We start from the raw sequence: 12,349 nt of genomic DNA, 5'->3' as shown, positions 1-12,349 counted from the left end.
GGCTCAGAGGAAGGTGGGCACCCTGTATGTACTTTTTCTGGTCCTCCCAGGTTGTAATATTAAATCGTTAGCTGAATCTTTGTGAATCTATTGGAGAAGACACTTAGGGACTCTATAATATTTTATGTCTGTGTCTCAATCTGTGCAGGCCTAAGAGGACATAAATAGGCAGGATTGGGAAATATAACTGACATTACTCAGCATAAATCTGTAGCATGCTACCTCCGCTGTGGGTGTCAGATAGCCTTGCCAACTGCAGGCTTTTTTCTCTCTCCTTTTGAACTGAAATTGTGCTGTTTCTGAGAACCAATGATGATCTTGGGATGGTTTTTTTGTACACGTACATATGTATGTGAGGATGTATTTGAACATTTATTTGCCGGATGTTTGGAGAAATAATAAAGGCAGTTCACAGTGGTGAGTCCTGTAAGGAGACACACCAGAATCTCACCAGAATCCATGCTGGACTGTTCAGCTGGAGCCTCCTTGGCTCTCCTTCCATGTTTCATCCTCAAATGTATTTTTTACTCTATTAACTAAGTCAGACTTGGGAAATGCCTACATGGGAACCAGTCTGTTTGCTGAGTTTTTCCGGGAAAAGAGCGGTGACTTGATAATGAGATTCCCCCATGAGGAGGTATGCAGGGTCTGATTCTGCAGGTAACTCTAATGCTCCTGAGGTGGCTGTGGAAGGCTGAGGAGACCAGATTTCTGTGAAGTCAGGTCTCCCCATGGTGATTGGAAGAGGAGACCAGAGAACCTGTCATGAAGTTGTGTCTGCACTTCACCTATCATGAGAAAATTATTTGCATTCAGATTGTGTGTATATTTAGAATAACATGGAGACTGACCCCATTTGTATCCGCATGTACACACACACACACACACACACACAGACACACATACGCACACAGCAAGTGCGATCGTTAGGATGGGAAAAGCATTAGAAACTGGAGTGCATCCATGAGTGAACCTTATAAATATACATGCCTATGTCTTTTTCTCTTGGACTGTAAGGTAAATCATACATGTTGTATTTCATTTGCAATTCTCTGACCTATTCTTTGCTCTTTTCTTGTTCCTATAATGATGTAGAAAATCTGGAATATCTTGACAGGTCTGTGTGGTGGTGGTGTAGGCAGAAGTGAGGAATGTTAATATAAAGGTAAATCTACATAGAATAACTACATGCTTGGTTTTCTAAGCAGGGATATTTTTCAGAGAGAAAGTAAGTACAATTAATAAATATGCCAGTACAGCTGGCAAAAACTGGATCCTCTCAGGCATATAAGCCTATATGGCCATCCCAAAAATAAGCCCTGCAGAAGACTTTGTTTCGTGACAGAACTGCATGGAAAGGTGCTAAGTCTGTGAGTTCTAGGGTGGGACAAGCAGTGAAGAAAGTGACTGTGGCTGAGCAGAGAGCAGCAGTAGCGGGAATTTGGGATCACTGTCGTCAATCCCATCTTCTCTTCCCATAAGTTTTCTCTCATCTTTCCCAAATATACCAAAGGTTCATACAGTGTTTGCTCTTCTCTATTTGATATATTTCACTTAGCATAGTACTCTCAAGTTCCATCCATGTTGTCAAAAATGGCAAGATGCCCTTTTTATAGCTGAGTATTATTCCATTGTGTGTGTGTGTGTTTGTGTGTGTGTGTGTGTGAGTGAGGGAGAGAGACATTGTTTTTATCCATTTTTCTGTTGATAGACAGTTTCTTTCCATATCTTGGTTATTATAGATAATATGGCACTGAACATGGGGATGCAGATTTCTCTTTGGGTTAATAATTTCATTTCATTCAGATATATACCCAGAAGTGGAATTGCTTGAACATTTGGTAATTGTATTTTTAATTTTTAAAATTATAATGCTTTCTGTTTCATCGTGATTGCACCAAGTTACATTCCCACCAACAGTGCACTAGGGCTCCCTTCTCTCCACATCCTCTCTGTTTCTCATCTCTTGTCTTTTTTGAATGGTGGCATCTCTAATATGTATAAGGTGATCTTATTATGGTTTTCATTTGCATTTAATTTGCAGTATGCTAAGTTTAGTAAGTCAGAGAAAGACAGAACTGTATGATCTCACTTATATGTGAATGTTAAAAAAAAAAAAAACTCATAGAAACAGATCAGATTTGTAGTTGTCAGAGGTAGGGGTAGGGAGTTGGCAAAATAGGAGAAAGTGGTCAAGGGCACAAACTTAGTTATAAGTTGGGGCGCCTAGGTGGCTCAGTTAGTTAAGAATTTGACTTTCAGTTTGGGCTCAGGTTATGATCTGAGTCCTGAGATCAAGCCCCACATCAGGCTCTGTGCTCCATGGGAACTCTGCTTGGAATTCTCTTTCTCTCCCTCTCCCTCTGCTCACACTCTCTGCATGCCCCCCCCTTCTTCTCTCTCTAAAATAAATAAATCTTTTTTTAAAAAAACTTAGAAGTCATAGGGATATAACGTCCAGCATGGTGTCTATAGTTAGCAATACTATATTATATATTGGAAAGTTGCTAGGAGAGTAAATCTTAACATTCTCTTCATCAAAATACCAATAACATTTTTCATAGAACTAGAACAAATAATCCTAAAATTTGTATGGAAGCATAAAAGACCCCAAACACACATTTTGAGAAAGCACATCTTGAGAAAGAACAAAGCTGGAGGTGTCAGACTCCCAGATTTCATGATATGCTAAAAGCTCTACTAATCAAAACAGTATGGTACTAAACCAAAATAGACACACAGGTCAATGGAACAGAATAAGGAGCCCAGAAATAGACCTATACTCATATGATCAGTTAATCTATGAAGAAAAGAGGTAAGTATAGACAAGAGGAAAAGACAGTCTCATCAATAAATGGTGCTGGGAAAACTGGACAGCTACATGCAAGAGTAAAACTGGACCACACCATATACCAAAATAAACTCAAATGAATTAAAACCTAAATGTGAGACCTGAAGCCATAAAACTCATAAAAGAAAACATAGGCAGTAATTTCTTGGATATCAGCCTTAGCAATGTATTTAATGATATGTCTGCTTAGGCAAGGAAAACAAAAGCAAAAATAAACAATTGGGACAACACAAAAATGAAAAGCTTTTGCTCAGCAAAAGAAACCATCAACAAAATGAAAAGTTAGCCTCCTGAATGGGAAAAAGTAATTGCAAATGACATACCCAATAAGGAGTTAATAGTCAAAATCTGCAAAGAACTTACACAACTCAACACCAAAAAACAAGTCTGATTAGAAAAAGGGCAGAGGACCTAAAAAGGCATTTTTCCAAAAGAGACATACAGAAGGCCAATGGATACGTGAAAATAGGCTCAACATCACTCATCATCAGGGAACTCCCAATTGAAACTACAATGAAATGTCAGCTCACACCAGTAAGAATGGCTAAAAATAAAAAAGAGAAGAAATAAGTGTTGATGTGGATATGGAATAAAGGAAACCCTTGTGCACTCTTGGAGAAAATATTCTTCAAAAAATTATAGTTAGAAATACCATACAATCCAGTAAATCCACTCCTACATGGAATTTACCCAAAGAAAATGAAAACACTAATTTGAAAAGATACAGGTAATTGTTTATTTCAATGTCATTTATAATAGCCATGGTATGGAATCAATCCAAGTGTCCATAGGTAGATGAATGAATAAAGGTGTGGTGTATATATGTACAATGGACTATCACTCCTCCATAAAAAATGGATGAGATCTTACCATTTGTGACAACACAATTGGAGCTAGAGGGAACTATGTTCAGTGATGTAATTCTCGGAAGGAAAACACCATATGATTTCACTCATGTGGAATCTAAAAAATAAAATGAACAAGAAGCAGAACTAGACTTGTAAATACAGAGAACTCATGGTTGCTAGAGGGGAAGGAGATGGAGGGATAGGCAAAATAGGGGGAAAAAAACCCAAAAGGTTCTCATTATAAAGAAAAAAATTTGTAACGATGTAAGTTCATAAATATTAACTAGACTTATAGTGATAGTGATAAGTATTTCACAGTATATACACATATTAACCTATTAGATTGTATACCTTAAACTTATACAGTGTTATGTATCAATTATATCTCAATAAAAGTGGAGAAAAAATATACTGAAGGAAGTCATCTTTACATGAATTATGAAGAAAAGAGCTGTGATGAAAACATTGAAATAAGTGACCAGGGCAGCCAAAAAGTAAAAAAAAAAAAAAAAAGCCTCATATGGACACCCTCATTTCCCTGCACACAGACTCTAAAATAGAGATGAAGAAAAATCATTTCTTACACCGCTTTCTTTTATTACTTGCCCCCCACACAGACACAATTAGTTGTGGTTTTTGAGAAGTCGGTGATTAGTGGAGAAGTTGGTAAACCATGTACAAAGCTCCCTCTCTCCTTTATCAGTAGGTTCCAAGAGTACTGGAGCATCTGGCAGTGGAGGGCCCTGCCATCTGGTGACCCTGTTTGAGTGTGATCACTCTCCACTTGATATTCTAAAGGAAAATACTTGTAACTTTCTCTCTAGAAAAGATAGTTCCACTTAATATTCTTGAGGGTAGAGTCTGTCTCAACAAGATAAGATTATTTTTCCTTATATTTAGATTCCAGAAATCACCATCAAACTATCATTTATAGGAACATGCTACCATGATTTATAGAGACAGAGGTCATTATAGTGATTCAGTGTTCCAATCATCTTGATAATGGATCCTAATTATTATACTCTTCTAGTACCTAAAAACAATTGCAAACCAGAATGAAAACTGTTTGAAGAACAAGAATATTATAATACTTCTATTTTTATCACAACTCTGATTTTTGAAGAAATAAAATAAATTAGAACTGCTCATTATGCAAATCACAAATGACCTTGGGGCTATAAAATGGACTGCAAAGGCAAGGCTGTTGTTAGCAGTTTAAGGCTTATAGCTCTGAGATTTGCAGAAGAATCTATTGGGAGAATGAGTCTCCAGTTACTAAAAATCAGAGATTAAGAAGTGATTAGATTTCTTTCTTTTTTGAAAACTGTGACTCAAATTCAGCCCTCCTACTTGCTCTTAGGGGAATGTTCACCCATCAGCACTTTTTTGCCTATTGTTTTCCAATATCAGGGCTTCTGGTTAGAGACTCAAAGGCAAGAATGCGTGGAATGGACTAAGTCTCCCAGCACCTGCTAATCAAGGAGAAGACAATTCTGTTAGCAACATCAACCTCTCAGCAAGGAGAGAGAGCAGGCTTCTCATCCTAATCAGAATGTCCTCTGAAAATAACAAGAGTTATTTCTTCCCTATGTTACCCCTTACCCAGTTTGCCTTCTGTTTTGTCTCCTTCTAAAATGTTAAGTTCATTTATTTTGCATTCTACCATCTTTTTATTTTATTGTTTTCTCATTGCTTAGTCTCTTGGTCCCTCATTCTTGCTGCTGTTAATGCTGCTTTTGCTACTTCTACACATTCCTTTTTTTCTTTCTTTCATTTTTTCCTTCCGTGTCAAGTACTGCCGGGCTTCTTCCTACTTCTCTATTAAATTTACTTCTAAACTCACAGGTTTAAGGTTCAAGGGTGGAGGATAATTCATCAGCTATAGGACTTAACATTTTGGTGCACCCAGGAGTTAAATACTCAGAAGGCAATCTTCAAGCCTCTGCTGACCTTCTGTTTGGTAATCTCTGTCTCTATCCCCCTCCCTCCTCTCTTATCTCTCTCTCTCTCTCCTAATATACAACTCGGTAGGTGTTCATATAAAATAAGGGTTTTAAACTTCTTCTAAGTTATTTTACTTTCCTCATAAACCTCCATCCTACTGGATGTTGGAGAAATATAAACTTTCCAATTAAGCATATAATAAGCTGTTTTGTTCTGTTCCTTTTCTACTAAATTTATAGTCTGTTGTAAATTCATCTCACCATCTGGGCTGGTGTAACTAGTTGATTTTTACATGCCTCAGTCTCTTTAGTCTGTCAGATGTCCTTCTACTTCAAGATGGTGACACCAGCCTTCCTAGCATATTAGAATCACCTTATTGGGGAGCTTTTAAAATCTCTGCTATCCAGGTCACACCCTATATCAATCATACCAGAATCTCTGAGACTGGGACCATAGAATCAGTTTTCATAAAGCTTCCCAGGTTTCTGCAAAATGCAAACAATATGGAGACCCACAGTACCCAGAAAAAAAGTACCCAGAAAAGCCAGCTAACAGTGGCTTGGGCCACTCAATATGCCCCTAAATGTAGCTGGGTCCTACTTAAGGCCATAGACCCAATTCCATTCCAGGCTTGGGATCAATCTTGTCCTAATTTGCTGAAATGTTTGGTGATGTAAGGACCCCAAAGATAATACTAATAAAAGTTAGTATTATAGCGTACTCGCTGTATGCCACTTATATTACTAAGTACTTAGGGAGCTTCTTTATTGCAAGCCCAACTCCGCTATTATCCCATTTACAGATAAAGAACTTGAGGCTTGGAGAAGTTAAGCAACATGCCAAAGTCATGGAGGTCATACATGAGAAAGCTTAATATTCTTCTGACACTAAAACCTCCAAACACTGTGTTCATTTCCAACATTTGATATTGAGAATAAAGTCACTCTGCTCTGGTGTCTCAAGAGAGTTGGTGGCCACAGCTCCCTGATGCCTTCTCCATCCTCCAGTGCACTCTCCCACCCCTTTAGATTTGCCTAGTTCAAGATCTGGCCACACCCAGTCCTGATGCTTTGTGCCTCCACAACCAAATATTTACACCTATGTCAGACTATTAATAGCTCACTCAGCTTTCATGCGTCAGTTTCCTTTCCTTTGGAGGAGTCACTGGACACTGGACCTGCTACTATGTTGGGCCACACTACCATGAGGTCTTTGATATTGCCCTTGTGCAAACATGCAGCCATTTACTTAAGCCTGGAAATATGGGACTGTCACATTGGTTTTAATAACCAGATCCTCAGAGGGCAAGCACTTGGCATTTTCTTCTACCTCAGGCACACATGATTTTCTCCTCCTTCTGTATTGTCATTAGCCTAAATGAACAATTTCAGAATATCAGCATTAAGAACTCTTGAGATTGAGTTCTGTTTACGAAGGAGAATGTTTTAGGGCAGTATTTACCCTACTCCAAATAACGTGGACTTGTGAGAAAATAAGACCCATCAAATTATCTGTTCCAAGCCTCTCTGATCTCATGACATTTTAATGCAAACTATAATAATATTTTCTCCAAATCCTTTATAGTTAATGTTGTTTAAATTATTCTCTATTATACAGTTTATGGAAATACATTCTCCCAGATAAAAATGGGAGTAATTTTTAGCAGCGGACCACATTTAATATATTAAGTTTAATAAACAAGTCACATTTGTATGTGGGACATTTTCTCAGAACATAATAAAGTATGACAGTTTGGTTATGAAGAGCGCAGTTTCTTGATGTATGTATGTATCAGCTTAAGAGCTTGTCACCTAACTTGACGCGTTAATTCTAGGACTTTGTGCAAGTGAAACTCGTTGTCTGCAAAACGCTGTGAGCCATTTAACTCACGACAAGCCTTTAGATCACGTTACTTCTATAACTGCACATGGTGAATGCAAACATACTTCAGCATTGGTTGCTGGCATCAGAATACTAACATTAGAAATGTTTTCTGCACTATCATGTCAGGCTGTGTCTAGGAAACCTGTTTGGTTGTCGTAGTCTCAACTTCAGCTAAGTTTTTAGTGGATTTACTGATTCCAAGATGAATTTTAGAAAATGACTTCATACCCAAGGTCAGATTGCTTTTTAGCCAATGAACAATGAGTGAACTGGCATTTTGCAAAAACCTGCTTTAGATAATGGGTTCTCTCTGCCCTGCTAACTGTCCTGGTTAGGTAATTAGACTTTGTGGTTAAGGTCAGATTCAAGAGAGAATTTACACCACATTGCCTGAATCTGATCTAAATTGTATGTAATGCTTAAAAAAGTAATTACCTGATGCACCTCTAATGTACACTCATCAAGGGAGTGACTGTGAAATTTTAAATTAAGGGTAATTTTTGAGGTTAACTTGGAAACCGATTCATGAGGGCTCAAAGTCTTAAATTCAGCAAGCTGTTTCTGTAATTTCTTACAGGTTTATAATTTATAAAGCTTCCTTGATGCCTTGTCATCTCAGAAAGACAAAGCAGTATATCTCTTTCCAAGGCTTACCCCTTACTCGTTTGTCCAGTAAGACAAATTTATCTTTGATACATTTTCTTTCACCTTCCTCTTACTGGAACCCTTTTTATAACTCAGACATCCTCCTTCCATCTCCTTCTGGTACTTTCTCTCTGCTAATTCCAGACAAGACTTCATCTGAAAATCATGAAGTCATTTGACCCTGGAAGCAACTGGCATAAACTCAGTGAATGTTAAAGAATAGCCCTGATTTTCTCCTGATGTCTATGAAAAATAGACAACATCCTTGCCCTAAAAAACAAACTTAACAGATATTTGAGAATTAAGACTTGAACATATGAAAAAACTGATGAGAAAATTCAAGAATATAGTTGAATATAATAAACTTATGCCACTTAAGTTAGTTACCTGTAACATAGAATATACTAGTTATTTTACAGTAATTTATTCACTCTTCTCCAACATTTAACACCAAAGCATCCACTGAATGAGTAAGCTTATTGATCAGGCTTTGGCAAAAGAAGGTTTTTATTAAAACAGGATATGAAATAATAATAGATCTCTGAAGTAGAAACACACAATGGTCTGCAGTCCTGATGCTTAACTTCTCATTTTCTTCCATTTCCTCATTACCCATGACAAAGTCCTGTCAGTTTTATTTCTAAGAACATCTTGAATCTTTCTACTTCTTTCCACCTCTACCCTGCTGTTTTCAACAATACATCCATCATCTCTTTCTCAGACTACTGCAATAGCTCCCTAACAGCTTCCCTATTTTTTCTCTAAATCACTTCTTGAACTGCAGATGGAAATACAAATCAACAAAGGTCAAACTTCTACTAAAATCTTCTGTTGGCTCCCCATTTTATATAGGATAATATTCAGGCTATTTACCAACACCCACGCGGCCTTTCAGAAAAGATAGTTGTCTGTCTTCTCATTTGCCCTTATCTTCTACTACTTTCTCCCTTGCCACCTGTGACCTAAGCACATTACTTTTCTTGTTATCTCTTTTCTGGGCTTCAGCCGTTTGGCAAACTCATCACTGCATTGAGATCTTTGTTCCTGCCATTGCCTCGGCCTTGAATGTTCTAAATTCATATTGTCACATAGCTAGAGCTCTTTGGTGTCCCTCAGTTCTTGCATTTTAAATTCTCAGAGTGGTCTTTTTTTTTTTTTTTTCATTTTATTTGTTTATTTGACAGATGCAGCAAGAGAGGAAACACAAGCAGGGGGAGTGAGAGGAAGAAGTAGGCTTTCTGCCGAGCAGGGAGCCGGATGTGGGGCTCAGTCCCAGGACCCTGGAATCATGACCTGAGCAGAAGGCAGACTCTAACAACTGGGCCCTTCAGAGTGGTTTTCTTAACCTCTCAATCTAAGCTGTCTCTTTTTACCACCACATAGTGCTTTTTTTTTTTTTATCTGTCATAATAATCTACAATTTACCTTTTATTTTTCTTTTCATGTATGTGTATAGTTATTTAGGATCTCTTTTCCATGGTCTAGAATATTAATTTATATAATAACAGGGATCTTGCCTCTTATTTATTTATTTTTAGAACCTAGCACATGAGACAGTGCCTCACAACATAGAGTCAGTTGCACAACAATATTTGTTGAATGATGCCATTTTCAATGACACAAGTGGAGCTGAAGAGTATTATGCTAAGTTAAATAAGTCAGAGAAAAACGAATACCATATTAGATATCACCCATGTGGAATTTAAGAAACAAAACAAATGAGCAAAGGGAGAAAATAGAGCAAGAGAAAGGCAAACCAAGAAACACAGTCTTAACTATAGAGAACAAACTGATAGTTACCAGGGTGGGAGGTTGGTGAGGTGTTAGATTAAACAGGGGATAGGGATGAAGGAAACAAACAGCGACTGATGTATGGAAGTGTTGAATCACTATATTCTACACCTGAAACTGATATTCTACTGTATGTTAACTAAGTGAAATTTAAATAAAGACTAAAACAAATTGTTGAATCGATGAGTGATAAAATGCTAGAATTAGGACAAATCTGACCAAAAGGAAAGGATACGGCGAAAGCAGTCACAGGATTTTCAAAATTAGCTTCAGATGTTTGTCTTTGTTTCTCACCACGCTAAGAGGTGTTTCTGAGCCTGAATGTCAAGAGAAGCAATAGCATATCACAGTAACCAGCCACCTGGTTGATAGACCCAAATACATGCTTTTCCATGGCAATATATTAGACTCCTTCTATTCTCTGGCCAAATATTATCTAAATTGTCCCTTGGCATTCTGGCAAAAGAAACCCAAAGGCTTAATTTCCAGTTTCAGTAGAATAAATTGCACTTAACTGTGTTCCTTTACCTGTCCACCCTGCTTTATGTCTCTCTGGCTCTCGTTTTCTCTTCCTGAGTTCTTATAGCCACTCTTACCTGCACCCTTAAATCCCTCAGATCCTTGTCAATTGTCTCAATAAGACCTAAACTAGGCAATTTTAAAATATTACCAGTTTATGTCATAACAGATATAAGATCTTCAGCTGGGTCCTTGGGTTGTTCTAACTTTTCTTCTTTTTAACTCCTCCTTAGTTTCTTTTCTTAGTTGATTCCCTAACGAATATTCACAGGCAACCCTAGCATGTTGTGTAGGAAGAGCCCAAGGTTGACGAACTGTTTGGAAGGGCAGACTAGGGGACTTCCTTTGACTTTGTATTTGCATGATCGCATTCTGTTGTTATTTTGGGTGTATATTACAAATTCAGGAAAATGGCAAGTTTCTGAAGACACTTTAAGTCACATTAGCCCTAGGATTGAGAAACAGATCATAGTACATATCAATTATTTTTGCCATTATTATTTGAACTTTTTAATGGGTATTTGAGAGGTACTCAAAGGCTAACCTTTATTCCACTTAAGCTGCCACTTCGATATACTACTCTAAATTCGCCAAACTTTGGATTCCCTTAGGTTTTCATATTCTAATAGTGAGTCTCCCTCTCTCTCAAAATAGAGTTAACAGCTATTCAGCAAATATTTATCTATTATGTGCCAGGCAATGAAACAAATAATGAAGACATCAGACACAACTGCTCACATCCCATTTCTTCTACTTTTGAGTTTACCTATTTCTTCACTGTGTCGTTGATACCGTTACCACCTGCCTAAGGAGAAATATTCTTACTCTACTAGACAAATATCTCTAAATGCTGTTTGATCTGATTCATTCTCTTGGTTAAAAAACTTCCCCATCTGTGTTATATTTTTAATCTTTCCTTTTTTTATTAATCACTTCTCCTTGGTCTTACTGGGATGATCAAGTTGTGAATATTGTACAGAAGATTTCCTGTTGCCACTTCTTTATCACCAATTTACTTCTCAACCCATCATAATTTTTTGAGAAATTATTATTGAAAAGACCATTAATAACTGCTGCCCTAACTTTACTTGATCTTTCTGTAAAAATGATTTGCATAGTCCTTCTTTTGAAATTCTACATTCTTTGACTTAAATATTATCATTCATACACACACACACACACACACACACACACACACCCTTTGTTATATAACAAGAACTGTTGCTAATTCCCAGTAAAATAATGATGAGTTAGATGAACTACTTAGCATTTTCAAATAACTAAAAGGTAAAGGGAGGCACCAAAAATAATTATAATCAGTATGATAAATGCTTTCATTAAGGTGCATAAAAAGTGCTTGAGGAGCAGAGGAAGAAGAAGCTGACCATGTGTGCTAGTCAGGGATGGGGTTTCTAGAAAGCATTCCCTAAGAAAGCCCTTCTGAGAGGAGTCTTAACAGACCAGTTTTTAGGGATATGCAAGGGTAGAGTAAGATTCAAGTTTAGAGACAGTGCACACGCTAAAACAAAGAGGAATGAGAGCATGCTGAATTCAAAGATTGTTAGCTGGAGATCCCCTTAAGATGTAACTGAAGAGGGAGGAAGTGTCAGAATATTGAGGGCTATGCACCACATTCTAGGACACATGGGCTGAAGCAGGTGGAAGGTACAGAGTGCCATGATCAGATCTGCACTGTAGCTACATCACTGTACCCATAGGGTTAAACCAACAAAAAACAAAAACAAAAAACCGAGTGTGGTTATGGGAAAGAAGAAGAAAGCATGTGACTAGTGTGGAGACAAGAAAACAGTCAAAATAGGCAACATGGAAACCGATAATGCCCCACTGTGGTTTTGCAGCTGGGAAT

This window comes from Mustela nivalis (assembly GCF_964662115.1).
Source record: "Mustela nivalis genome assembly, chromosome: 8".
NCBI classification, from domain to species: domain Eukaryota; kingdom Metazoa; phylum Chordata; class Mammalia; order Carnivora; family Mustelidae; genus Mustela; species Mustela nivalis.
This window is presented reverse-complemented; position numbering follows the sequence as displayed.